Source organism: Rhagoletis pomonella, unplaced genomic scaffold (genome assembly GCF_013731165.1).
Source record: "Rhagoletis pomonella isolate Grant_MI unplaced genomic scaffold, Rhpom_1.0 Rhpom_scaffold_00005, whole genome shotgun sequence".
Taxonomy (NCBI): domain Eukaryota; kingdom Metazoa; phylum Arthropoda; class Insecta; order Diptera; family Tephritidae; genus Rhagoletis; species Rhagoletis pomonella.
Window position 1 is genome coordinate 36,136,541 of NW_023458559.1, and position 14,007 is coordinate 36,150,547.

A 14,007-nucleotide genomic window follows, 5' to 3' on the forward strand; every position below is an offset into this window, starting at 1 on the left:
GGTCGGGGTCAATGAGGTTGGGAATTGTGCAAGAACATGAATATCGATGGAAAGAAAAAAAACTGCGGAATAAAAAAAATTATTTCGGTGCACAAGGACGAATAGATATTGAATTGCATATATTTTTTTCAAAAATAATTACTCAAAATTTTCAATAATATTCTATTTTATTTGATACCCATATTGTTGTACATACATTGTACTGAGTCTTTTAAATAATTGGTTTAATTAATTATATCCTTTATATAGAAAAATCCTGATGTCTGAGAGAAAAACTAAAATCGAAGTTTTATTATATTTGGCCCCTAGTTTCGTGGGTGTATTGGTTGTGTGTGTAATCAAGTGCTTTCAGGTAGTCTTCTTCCCCTTCTTCGTCCTCGTATTCCTCTTCTACTTTTTCCGTCTATGAAAAATTCAGGTAATTATGGTATGTATGCTTCTGATAAACTACAAGGAGATGTCGCTTCGGCTAGGAAAGTGTGCTGTTGTTAAATACATACACCTTGCTATCTAGGCATATATAAACACAATAGTAGTTGGTTAACGTCAGTAAAATTGCAGAAGCTCCAAAATATGTGCACGCAAATTTATTGGAAAATAAATAAGAGAATTGCTTTTGCGCTTTTTAGCTTGTTATAAAATTTGACTTATTTATATTTTTATTTTTAAGATTTTATTATAGACACTTAATTTTTTATTTTTTTTTTATATTTTCTTCAGCTGCCAGGCAAAACGCGTTTGTGCACGCCAAAACAAATCTCTCCCAATTTTCACAAAAAGCCATCGCGATAGCAAATAAATTTGACACAATGTGAAATTGCTGGCACATCTTCAACAACAATAAATAAAACGTGCGGCCTGGAGCCCATACGGTTTTCGCCGAAAATGGTTAACGCATAAATAACTCCGATTTGCAGTGGTAAATGACAAATTCATATTTTATTGCACACTGACCGCTGCCGATGGAGGTCATTGCAGCAAAGCTACAGCAGCAGTAGTCGCAATGTTATTCTAAGCTGCAGCTTACGATTTTGGAATGCGTAGCTTTCCATTGAGGCATTTTTTTTATTGCATATACCGCATCAACATTCGTGCAATCGATTAAAGTAGCCGAAAGCATTGCAACTGGACTTATATGTGTATATGTAAGTGTGTACATAGGAATATATTTAGGGTTATAAAATGAGAATAGAAACGTGAATTTTTCACAGATTTTCTTTTGTTTTTCTCTAAGGAAAACTTTAAACTTATTTTGCTTTGCTCATTTTTATATAAATAAAAGCTAACTTTATTGTAATTTTTGACCATGACTTCATACCAATATACGCATTTTCACTGTATGAAAATTAGGTAAAGCCATTTCATATTGCAATTTTTCGAATAACTCGAAAACCGGTTTTGGAAAAAGGTGTACGTATTTAATTTAGCAATTCTTGTAAATGCAGTAATTATGAATTCAGGTTGAAAAAAAAAAATCGCACATGGTATAGTTAATAAAAAATAATAAAAAATATAGAAATAAAGCACTTATTTCATGAAATTTTTTTTTCAATTTCATCTCTGTCACACTCTCATGGAAAGCCGAGGTAATTACGCACATTTTGATACTTTAACTTTTTCGGGATTTTCGCATATAATGAGGAAAAAAGTGGTGTCTTCTTTTTTTCGATAAAGATTGTAAAAAAAAATATTTCACCCCAAAAAATATTGAGGTGTAAATCTTACACCTTATATACAAAATATTTCGAATAAGTACAGCATACGTATCATAGGTTTTTTGGTTGCCTTCTATAGTTTTCGAGATGTATATAGGTCAAAATATGGGCCTAGGTCAAAAATATCCAGCATATATGGATACCAAATTAAGGGCTTTAAAAAAAATTTAACTGCTGGCCGCGAATTTTTAGTTGCTTTGTATATTTTCCAAGGTATGGGTTAAAATATTGAGCTAGGTCGCAATTTTCCAAAATAATTAAATGGGTATCAAACACGTGTTTTTTTTTTTTGGTTGCTTTTTATAATTTCTGAGATATAGTGCAAAACGTCGACCAATTGTTAAAACTAGTGTTCGCCCGCTTGTGTGATATTCAGCCACTAAAATAAAGCGAAGCTGAGTTGGGGTTAGGTGAGTTGAGGTGTACTGAGAGTTGATGTGATGTTAGTTGAGATGAGGTAAGCGTAGTTTGGTGAACTGAAGTGAGCTGTGGCGAGTTGAGGTTAAATGCGTTGAGCAACATAAGATGACATAGAATAGCATAGCATAGTTTGCCTTAATAACAGTGAAGAATTTTCATAGTATTGGGTCTACATTTAATGTTAACTTGTTTTAATCAAGAGAATTTTGTAGTTACACCAACGTCAACCTACTAGCCAAAGGCGTTAACTTTTATGCCCAGTTTTCAAAGTTTGATTTTCTGGGTGTGCTTATCCACAATAACAGCCGCAGCATCTGTAAAGCATTCGAAATTGTGTATTGCTTCATGCTGCTGCTATCTTATAAAAAAAACAAAAAATTTTTATTGTTATTGCTATCTTTGCTATGCACCTGCTAAATAAGTATGTATTGCGTAATGAGTGGCGACTTAAAAAAACAATAAAAAAAGTAAATAAGCAAAAACCGCCTTAAAAACACTGTAATCATGACCAAACAAATATCCAATAATAGCTACTGTGCATACACACATATACATACATAATTATCCATGCAAAATTATGCGGACCTAATGTTGCATATATTTGTACGCGTACATAGGATGAGGTAACAACAGCACCTGTGTTACTGTGTGGCCATGCGTTGAGTGGCATATTTTTCTATGGCGGCGGCTTAAAATGCATGCTGTCGATTATTTTCGTCACTCCCCTTGTGTATGGTCATAGCTGGTAGAAGCATAATGTTCGGCTGGAATATTTAAATGCGCAACACAACATGGTGCACATATGTACCTATTCAACTACCAAATACACAATAACTATGTCTTGTGTTTTATGTTCAAGTAGGAATTTCAGTTGTTTATTGCCGAAGTATACCACCTCGGATAGCAAAACCCTTACTGTTTGCCACAAGCATGTGTTTTGGCTTTTTCGTTTTTGGAAAGATTTTTTGTAATAGAAATAGACTCGGCTGCTTCATTGTGGCTATTGTTTACTACTACCGCGTAGAGCGTCATAAATCTTAATGCTTGCTAGGCTAGCGTTGATTGTTGCGGTTGTCTATCCGAGTGACGTTCCTCGAATCATAGTACGTAGTGATGCCACGCCTGAGAAAATATGTTCCCGATCGGTATATGAGGCGAGCAGTATGCTCACGACTGTTAGTTAAAAAATTTTTCGGCGATCGGTAGATTACAGGATTTTAAGGGAATACCTTCGGGCCGCTGTGGTGTATTGGTAAGCAGTGCGCGCTTCCACTCCGCTTCACCTGAGTTCAAGCCCTGGTCAAAGCAACATCGCAAAAAAAAAATATAGAAAAAAGGTTTTTTCTTAACAGCGGTCGTTTCTCGGCAGGCAATGGCAAACCTCCGAGAGCATTTCTGCCATGAAAAACAGCTTCTCATAAAAATACAATCGCCGTTCGGGGTCAGAGTAGTTTAGAGGTTTGCCACACTGTTTTATGATGAACTTTACACCCGTCTGACTAGCAGTGAAAATATAGACATCATTCCAATATATCGCATCACACTTTGTCAGTGCTACGTCCTTGTTGTCTGGAATGATAGATGCTGCAATAGTCCTTTAAACAAATTCTTAAAGAAATCAGCTTTGAATTATCAGTCTATACACATGGATAGAGACGCCCCTTCCCAGACCATCTGCTTTCCACTCTTTCGTTGAGTGTAAAAGTATCATGAGCGATGCAGCTATGATTGGGGATAGCAAGTGCATAGTCCTCCTATCCGGGGAGATCTGGATGGATACGGGTTGATTATACCAACTGTTTGACCACCAACTTAAGCCAGCGATCTGCTTGGCGTTCAAATTTGCCGGAATAAAATTCAGATTCTCATTGCACGCTTTATAGGTTTATTTGGTTCCATTTTCCAGAGCATTCCGCAATTCTGTAACACCGTAAGTAACAGCCAAACAACCAATAAATAGTGCTAGTGTATTATCCTGTCTTCCATCCCCTATATTTTCTCAATTGACACGCTGCAAGATTATATTGCCAACATTGCTTTGAGTACTCTAACCTCGGGTTTTAGATTGGGTATAGCTTTGGTCTGACCGATCGTCATGTTTTCTATTGTAGGATGGCGGCATGGAACCACGGTCTTATACCACAGTTTCTATATTATAGGGGCTACAAAAAAGTGTGCATACTGGCTTTAAGAGCGCCTTGAGTACATGTACCGACTGCATTTGTAACACAGCGATCGGATTTCCAGGCACAGAGAGTTTTACAGAATATCGTGGCTGAGGCAGAGGCTGAGGAAGATCGTGAAGATCGTAAGTTGGTGCTGACCTATGTTTCAGAATGGATTGAGATTGAGGGTGTGTGGATTAAAGACAACGAAGTGGCAGATGAATTGGCGAACCGCGGTTCTTTGGGACGTCTGATTGGATTGGATCCAATTTTTTCCATGTGTATGACGTATGCTTACCATGGGTATCATAGACGATCCACTGTGTACATCTAGTTTGGAAGATTTGAAGTAAACTGAGCATTTTCTTTGCAGCTTTCTGGCCTTGGCATATTTTTGGGTCGGATGTATTGGGAATGGACGAGTTACATTCTCTTTCCATCGAAAACCCGCTAGGATTCAGAAAAGGTTTGGTAGGTTTGCACGTCCACCTGTCTTTTTCTATCCTTTAAACCTTTTCTGTAGACTAATGGACAATGGTTAATATTGCCTGAGTGCTTGGAAAAATTATTTTTGGTTTTTACGGCCACAAAATTTTCATTCAATTTCATTCAACTCTCCCCTTAACATGGGATCGCTGTTTAGCCAGCGCTGAAAAGAAAGGGAACAAACTAAGCATCTAATAAGAAGAGTTTGTCGTTCTTGCTGCGAAACATTGCAACAAGTGTTGCCACATTTATTTGCAAAAACTCAAATCGTTAAAACCCAAGAGTTTTAAAGAATTATAGTGTTTAAATTTTATTAAACATAAATAACAAAAATCGGCTATTTTAAAATGAAATACCATAAACCGTTTAAATTACACGTAACTAAACAAAAATAGCTTATAAAATGGAATAATTAAATCACATTTTGTTTTAATGAAGCTTAGTTTCATTACTCTTTGTAAATTCCTTTATTAATTTTTTCTTGAGCCTTAGATTTAGTAGCTCAAATGTAGTACCTTCCGAATCATTTTTCAAATAAATATTTAGTTTTAAATAAATATTTAGTTCCTAAAATACCAGAGAGTTTTGGAATTTCTATTTCATTTATTTTTTCATTCAAATTGATTTGGAAAAGTACTCTTTCCTCATTTGCTTTGGCGACTGGAATGTAAACGACAGCTGAAAAAAGTATCTTCTTCATCCTCCTCTTTTACCTTAAAAATTTGAAAAAGAAATTTTAAGTTATTCATTCAAAACCGGAACTTTTGAAAAAACTGTAATTTGTACTAGGAGGCAATCTAAACAACTGTAAGCTGTCTAAACAACTGAAAGCTTGTCGAAACTCTGAATCTGGCAGAATTGATTGCAACTCAAAATGGAATTCTGCCTACGTACCTGCATTAAATTTCATACATCGTTGGCATGTTGCACATATCTGTTGCATGCTGCAGATATCAACAAGTATGAGACAATTAATTATCACACACACCACAGGCGATTGCTTTCGGAGTCAATTAATTCAGCGCACATTAAGTGCCTTTTAGTACATACATAAATACTAGTAAAAGTGGTTATTGGCAGTGGTTAATAGAAAATTGGTTCGCATACTAATTGGAGCGCCTTCAAAGTTGTGATCTCTTTTTTTAGCAAATCTACAACTTTTGTAATTGCAGTTTGCATTTGTGTATCGTAAAGCGCTAATTGAAAGCTTGAAATTGACAATTTAAGGCACAGTATGTGGTATGTTATTGGCGTAGGCACAAAAATCTGATTGCTGGTGCACGTGAATTGAATTGATATGAATTTGCCGTAATTTAATTAAGACTCTAGTTTTGTGATTTGAAAGTTATGTGAACATGTATGGAGCTTCTTTTCATATCTTGGATATCAGTAGTGGAACCATTTTATTTGCAAGTAATATCCAGCAGTGGAATTCTGACCATCGCTAAGCTAAATGAAAATCAGTGGGGCCTAAAAATATGTAACATTGAATAGTAACAGATACAATGTGTAATCAGCGACAATTGGCGGTATGAAGGCCATTTAAATAGATGTTGCATGTAGTTAGGCGCGCCTGCTATTCTTTTGGAGATTCTTAGCGATCAAAATTAGCGATATCGAATGCTGGAATCTGGCTGCAAGCAATTGATTTGACAACTACAAGAAGCTGATACCAATCTTATCAAAACCGAAATTTATTTGTGTATGTATTCAAGATAGGGAGTCGAATTAATATTAAACAGTTTTTTATTTGATATTTTTCTTTTTTTCATGTAATCTTCATTAAATTTGTTTAATAAACCTTTGACCCACATTTCAAACTTCGTACAAAAATTATTAAAATTAAAAAAATATGATAGAAAATTTTTCTAAAAATTTGAGTTTGAAATTTTGGCGAAAATTGGTGAAATTTGATAAATTTTTACAAGCTTTTACTATGTTTCACCTGTGTGTAATCAAAGTTTGCAATAAAAAATTCTCTTGCTCACCGCATCATTATCATGCATGGCCAATACGAATCATTATTAACAAGGCTTTCATCTTTAGTGTGATCACTGTATCATACATACTTCATGCCCGCCTTCGTTTTTCCATTAATCCCGCTCCGAATAGTGTTGATATTGTGTTGATTTGACCTATTCTGCCTGAAATCAACACTTCGCCATCGGCAGAAGTTTTTGTGATGCGGCATCAAGCTGCAATAGCGATCACCAGCTAACGACTAGTGGCATTGGGCGATCAGTTTAACTTGGTTCGCTAACTTTTCGTCTTGCATGCGATTGTCACGCTTGGATTTTTACCCCCTCTATCGTCATTGCTATTGCTTCGAATGCGCTTGTCCGTCGATGGTGGCTGTCGATTTTAGTTTTTCATGCACTTGCAGCGTGAGAATCAGAACAAATCGTGCCAAAACTATTTACCACTTAAATGGCTTCATTGAAATTTTTCATTTTCTTTCGATTTGGGTTGATTGTGAAGCCTGTGTGGCTGATGGCTTGCAGTTTTTGTCACTGATGCAGACTCACTTCGGTAATTCTTACAAAGCTTTCAGTGTGCCACTACCTAATTTATTGAAATTCCTATATTTACTTCTAAAATCTCAGTTATATTTCTGGCATTCATTAATTAAAGTTTTAATATAAGAAGAATTTTAGGTATGAGGAAGAAGGGCTACGAACTTCTATTTATTATTAATTTACGGCACATTAAACCCTATAAAGGATTTGAAAGGAGTTTTATAGCTACCTCTTCAGACAGCAGCGTTTGATGCATTTTATTTGAATACCCGCCGATGACGGCTTCACCCCCCGAAATGCAAGCAGCTCGGTGCCAATCAGCAGTGCAGAATGGACACACTAACCACCTTGCTTAGTTTCGAGGCCTATCAAAACCTCTGCCATACTTTGGGTACGACACCCGATTGCAATTTAGCTCCACATCGACCTTACAAAAATTAGCTCTACCTGCATTTGGGTTTAACCACAATCACCACGATACTCTCCGTAAGAATAGAGAAGAGTAAATTCTGTGGTTCCGGTTTCCCGTGGTACCAGAATGAAGTCTACGGACATACCTCTTAACCGAAACTATTATCAGTTTAGTTTCTATTCCACTCTGGACTGTTTGCCACCATCCGCGCATTAACCTTTCAAATATGTACACGCCTTCGCCATCCAAAGACCTGTCGTGCGAAATTCCGCCCGTTCCTCAATATGTTGACTCGTGAAGATCGCATCGTCAAAAATAGACCGTCATTCTGTCCATTTAATTTCCATCCCAAATAAATCCCTAATGTCAGAGTACATCGGGAATTCACTAACAACTTGTCGAGTACCCTCGCACTGCGCACCCCATGCGCAACCACCCGAATCGTGAAGATTCCGCATTCTGCAAAAACTCGTTCAATGGCCTATATCCGGTTAGAAGAAAACCCAGACTCAGACGAAGTATAAAATCCGGTTGCACTATTCTTGTAGTTACCCATAACCACCATAACAGATTCGTACCAAACACCAGATCCATAGGATGCAAAAGCCACAAACAAGGTCTGTACAATAAGCTGGTCAAGCAGGGACATGTTGGGTAGGGACGGCTCACTGCCTTTACTTGTGGGACCGGAACCGTTTTGTAGAGCTCAGCTGGTTCTCCTCGAGACTTTACTCGAAGTGTGGGTAAACGCATAATGCAGTAAGTACTGAACTTTTTTGCTAGGACAGAGCCAACAGCAAGTTGCTTATTGGTTACCTAACCTGCCATAATCACCTGCGCTCTCAAATGCAACGCTTCACAGTGACGGATTGCCCTCTTTGGCTTGAAGAGGAGGAGTCGTCGGGGAACATTCATCTACCAAGAAAATATCATATATTTATTAAATGTGATTGTTACATCGAACTGAACGATTCGTCTACATTGCTGCAATCTACGATCGTTGATCGTTTTCGTTATGAAGTGGCTGTCGTTGACTTTAAAATAAGCAAATGGAAAAGACGGATAAGTGATTATATTACAACTCATTACTAATTTCATTTGTAGGGTTTATGAGGCCAGTGCGAATTGTTATTGGGTAAATTTCAAGCAAAGCTATTGCTAATTTACGATTTATAATTGTGTATGTGTGATCTATTAAAGAAACAAATGTACAATTGGAGGTCCAAGTTTCATACATTTTATTCCGTTGAAAAAAATATTGAAAATTCAGCTTCAAATGCATATATCACTGTAATACATAAATTTGGTTCTAAAAACACAAATTAATAAACAATTTTATTTTGTTTTTTTATACCGAATTCGTGGAAATCAAAAGTTTCTGTATATGAAATTTAATTTCTTAAAAATAATTCTTACACTTCATCAAAATAAATAAACTAGGCATACATACATACATATGTGGTTTATATTTTGTTATTAGCTTTAGGAAAAAATTGCATGCATTTTCTTTTGGCTCCAAAAACGGTGTGGTACATCTTTTCTATAAAGCACCGTAAGTGGCTCATAGTGAATTAGGATAATTGTTCCTGCATCACTTCTCTTCATTTTCCATATCTTCGTGAACTTCGTATAGTTCATGGCTTCACCTATTAACAAGAATGCCGCTGGTGTAGATTGCGCAAATGGCTGAGTCAGCTTGTAAGCCGAACATATGTACCTTTGTTTGTCGTTGTTTACCTTTCTTCGGCATGTACCTAAAAGAAAAATATTGGTGACCTAGGTGAGAAAAAAGTATTTAAATAAATATAACACCATTTATTAAAATATGCTACTAAAAAAAAGATATTAGGGGTTTTCATACCGAGCTCGTTGCTTCGTAATTTGGAAGTTTTACGTATATTTTTTTTCTGTGGATGAGTTTGGCTTTTCGAAACCGGTTTCCACCGGTTTTTTTGGATATCTATAGGCGCTTTTTTTAAAACTTCATTTTTGGAATATCGAAAAAAGCGGATTTTTCGATCGAACAAACCGGTTTTTTCATTTCATTCAAATCTTGACCTCTCAATAAAATTTTTGAGTTGTTCGAAGTTTTTTAGGCCTTTTCCAGTTTAAGAGAAACCCCTAAATAATTTTAACTTTATATTCAGGCTTATTTGTGGATGAAGTACACTCGGAGGTTTGCCATTGTCTGTTTAGGGGCGACGCTACTTAAAAAACTTTTTTTTATGTTGTTGGGACCGGAAATTGAACCATGGGAGTCAAAAAAAATATCCTACAAAAAAAATTAAATATGATCAAATGTGAATTTTTCACAGATTTTTTTCGTTTTACTTTATACCCAAAAAATTTGAACTTAATTTGCTTTGCACCTTTCATAAGTATTTTTAAGTATTTTTAACTGTTAGAAAACCATGATAAAAACATTACAAGGTGAATTCATTCTCTCATTTCGTCGGCCATGATTTTTGTTCTGACGTTTACAGCATTTAAAAATCATATAAGTTATACTAGATAGTTTGAAATTGTTTTTGTTTAAGATTGAAAACGAGCATGTGTGTATGAGTTTTGAATTTTTAAATTAAATTGCTGGCAAACGTCAGACCGCCTCTCAATGGTTTTACCTTCTTATGTTTTTATCATGATGAAGACTGTAAAATAAAATCGGTTTTTTTGGGTTTTTTAGTAATGACAATAACAGGAACCAGTTTTTTAAAATTGCAATTTTTCTAATAACTCTTGGAAAAAAGCAAATAATCGAACACCCTACTAAGTGGTTAGAAATAGAAATAAGAAATAAGTCAAAAGGGTCGTTCACAGCAAAACACGATTGCAGAACTTCCAACCATCGAACCGCAAAGTAACAAAAGTGGTGTGAAGACCCCTTATATACATGTGAAAGTTTGTAAATGAGTGAGAATGTCTGTTGCGTTTTCACGCAAAAACGGCTTGAAGGATTTGGATACAATTTGGCACCCGAATAGCTTATAACCTGGATTAACATTATAGTTTTTGAAGAAGTCTGAAGTTAAATTGCATTTAAATTATAAGTTCAACCGAATTTTACAATTTGGATGTCGATGAGCGAGATTTAAAAAACCTTTACTGCGAGAAAAAATTGTAATAGGTTTGCTACCTGTTTAAAAGGTTAAATTCAATCCTTTTACTTAAATTATAAGTTCAACGGAAGTTTGCAATATGGATGCCAATGAGCGAGACTAAAATGGCTTTACTTCATGAAACAATTTTAAAAGGGTTGCCACCTGTTAATAAGGTTAAATTCGATATTATTAGTAAGTTTAATTAAGTATTACAATAAAGGTGGAAATCGAATGAGCTTTAAAAAATATTTATTTTGCAAATATTCTGAAGAGGGTTGCCACTTGCTTTAAAAGCAAAACTCCATTAATTATCATAAGCTCAACGGAATTTTACAATGATGAATCTCGCTCTGGCAAGCGAAAGAGCTGCAATAACAATATTTTTTTGCCAAAAAATCTAGCTGCAATTACAAATTCTCTCTCCACTCAGAAAATTTCCACTTATTTGCTATGGACGCAAAATTACCTTGTTCACCTACTAAATAAATGTGGCAAATGGCAAAATTTCCTTGCGCCATTCAGTAGGTCAAACGTGTTCACAGGCTTCACAGGGCAGGCAAAACGAATCCCAGGTGATGAAATATGGCTGAGTGGAAAACGAGTAAAAAACGCGAAGTAGCTGCAATAAGAGCTACAAAAAACACCAATAAAAAAAGAAAACAATAAAAGACCGTTTACGTTAAACTTCACATTGAAAAACGTTATTGCCGCAGCGTGGATGCGCCAATACATATTACAGGCGTGTCGACTGCAGCTTCTTCCATACCGCTGTTTACATGTTTTTTTTTCTCTTTTTTAGACTGCTGGGCTAACAATGCACATCGCGTTTTGTTTGTTTGGTGCAGCAGATTTTTTGGCATTGTAGCATAATTGCAGTTCTTGTTTTTGTTACTGTTGTAAGCATGCCTGTGAACATTTTTGTGCTGCTGTCGATACTGCTGCTGGCTTTCTTTCACGCCGCTGCTTTGAGTGTTGATTAGGTGGCAGGCCGTTTGCACCACAACTTCGAAGGAGCATAAAAAATAAGGGTACACGAGATAGGCTGAATGGGAGGAAAGAAAAGAAAAAAAAATTTAACTAAATTCCGAAGGTAACAGCCAACGGTGTAATAATTCGCAGGTAAAAGCCTATTAGCATTGCAGGCGTAGTTGCTTCAGAATGGCGAAAGAAGTGTTGCAAGGAGATATGAAGAATCTGCAGCACTAGCGATACCCTCACCTGAAGCAGCCAGTAGTAGAGCTTGATCATAAAGCTTGCGCGCTGCAAAAATTTCGCAGAATTTCCGAATTTGCTTATGTGACGCAAAAATACCATTGCTACTACCGCAAGTTTTGCAATAAGCTTTTGCATTTTAATGAAATCCAATTTTTTTGTTTCGTGTCTGCCGATTCATTTGCTGCCATTGATTTGATTTTCATTTTTTGCTAGTAACCTGTGCAATTTTTCTTCTTTTATTTACGGTTTCGTATAAACTACTTCTTCCCTTTTTTACTCCTCCATACCACCATTGGTAAGATGTATTCATTGTCGCAGTCAGCTCCAACATCTTCGGCATGCGCTCGTGTACGGAAATTCCGCTATTCAGTGATTTGGCTGGTTTGTGCGCAGCGATGTAAGTGCTACATACATACTACATACAAACATATACATACATACATATGTCTGTATTGTTACGAAAACAAATACGGTGAATACCCAGCAAAAAATCGGTAATCGCTTTTAGTGGTAACGTGTTCTAGAAGGCATAGCGTTGTAATGCCTTCGAATTTTTTCACTTCTTTTAGGCATTGTAGGTAATGCAAAGTAGAATGTCATACAATATTTTATTTATTTCGCTTCTTTGTTTCATTTTGGGGAATGCAAAGTAGAATGTCCTATAATATTTCTTTCTTAATTCGCTTCTTTGCTTCATTTCAGGGAATGCAAAGTAGAATGTCCTACAACATTTTATTTTTTTTCGCTTCTTTGCTTCATTTCAGGGCATGCAAAGTAGAATGTCCTACAATATTTTTTTTTTATTTCGCTTCTTTGCTTCATTTCAGGGAATGCAAAGTAGAATGCTACATCGTAGCCAGCTGAAAAATAGAATGGATATCCAAAAAATCTTTTTCTACCGTTAGTTTCTGTGGAAATTTGTCTCGCATAAAAATCATGTTTTGCTTTGTTCAATTTGCAGCGAAGTTGAAGTCAGTCAATGAAGTCAAGTACATGAGTGAGGAAGTACAATTTTAAGCTTAATTAAATATGCATGTATGTACATACCGATTTTTAAGTAAAATCTAAATACCCAAATACATACATATGTATGTATAAAAACTGATTTATATAAATTTTAATTAATTTTAATCTTTTAACACATTTTCTGATTTAATATATGTAAATAAGTATGTACTCATCTGGGCATTCTACATTAGTTTCTCTGTAAGGTATTCTTTGTTCGCTTCTCTGGATTCTGTTTATGCATGCGTTCTCCCTTCGTTTGAAGGTAATGCTGCGGTTAAGGGCTTACCGCCAATGACATGCCCATGTTAAAATAAGGCCTTCCTGAAGCGAAAGGGTAAGCGATTCCCATCGCCTAGCTCGTTTCCACTTTCGCTTCTGTGGTAATCGTGTTTTTTGCTGGGTAAGTTCTTATCTTAACCATTTTTTTTGCTCGACGCATCATTAACTTTGAATCTTTTCTCATTGCCATGGACGGATGCACTTCTGCGCCAGAGCAGTATACGATTTAAAACATAACGGATTTTTCTATCAGCGCCAAGGATATACTATGCATTTAAAGAGAAATATCGGTTAATGTCCGATGGACATGCTAGTTCGTTTAAAAATTCAAATACTTCAATGCAGTGTTGCGGATTAAGTGAGCCGCGATGTAGTGAGATTGAATCCCACGGTCAGGAAATTTACTTTTGCAAGCTTGTTTTAATTTCTCCAATTATTACTGTTTTATAAGCTTTTATTTTTTTTATGTACTTATAATTGGTTTTTTTTTACGTTTTTGAGCAAATTAAAGTACCTTGAAATAACGTGAAATAAATAACATAAAACAAAATAAAATATATTTTGGATGAAAAAAATAATAAAAAATAAAAATAAATAAAACAAACTAAAATAAAATAAAATAAAATAAAATAAAATAAAATAAAATAAAATAAAATAAAATAAAATAAAATAAAATAAAATAAAATAAAATAA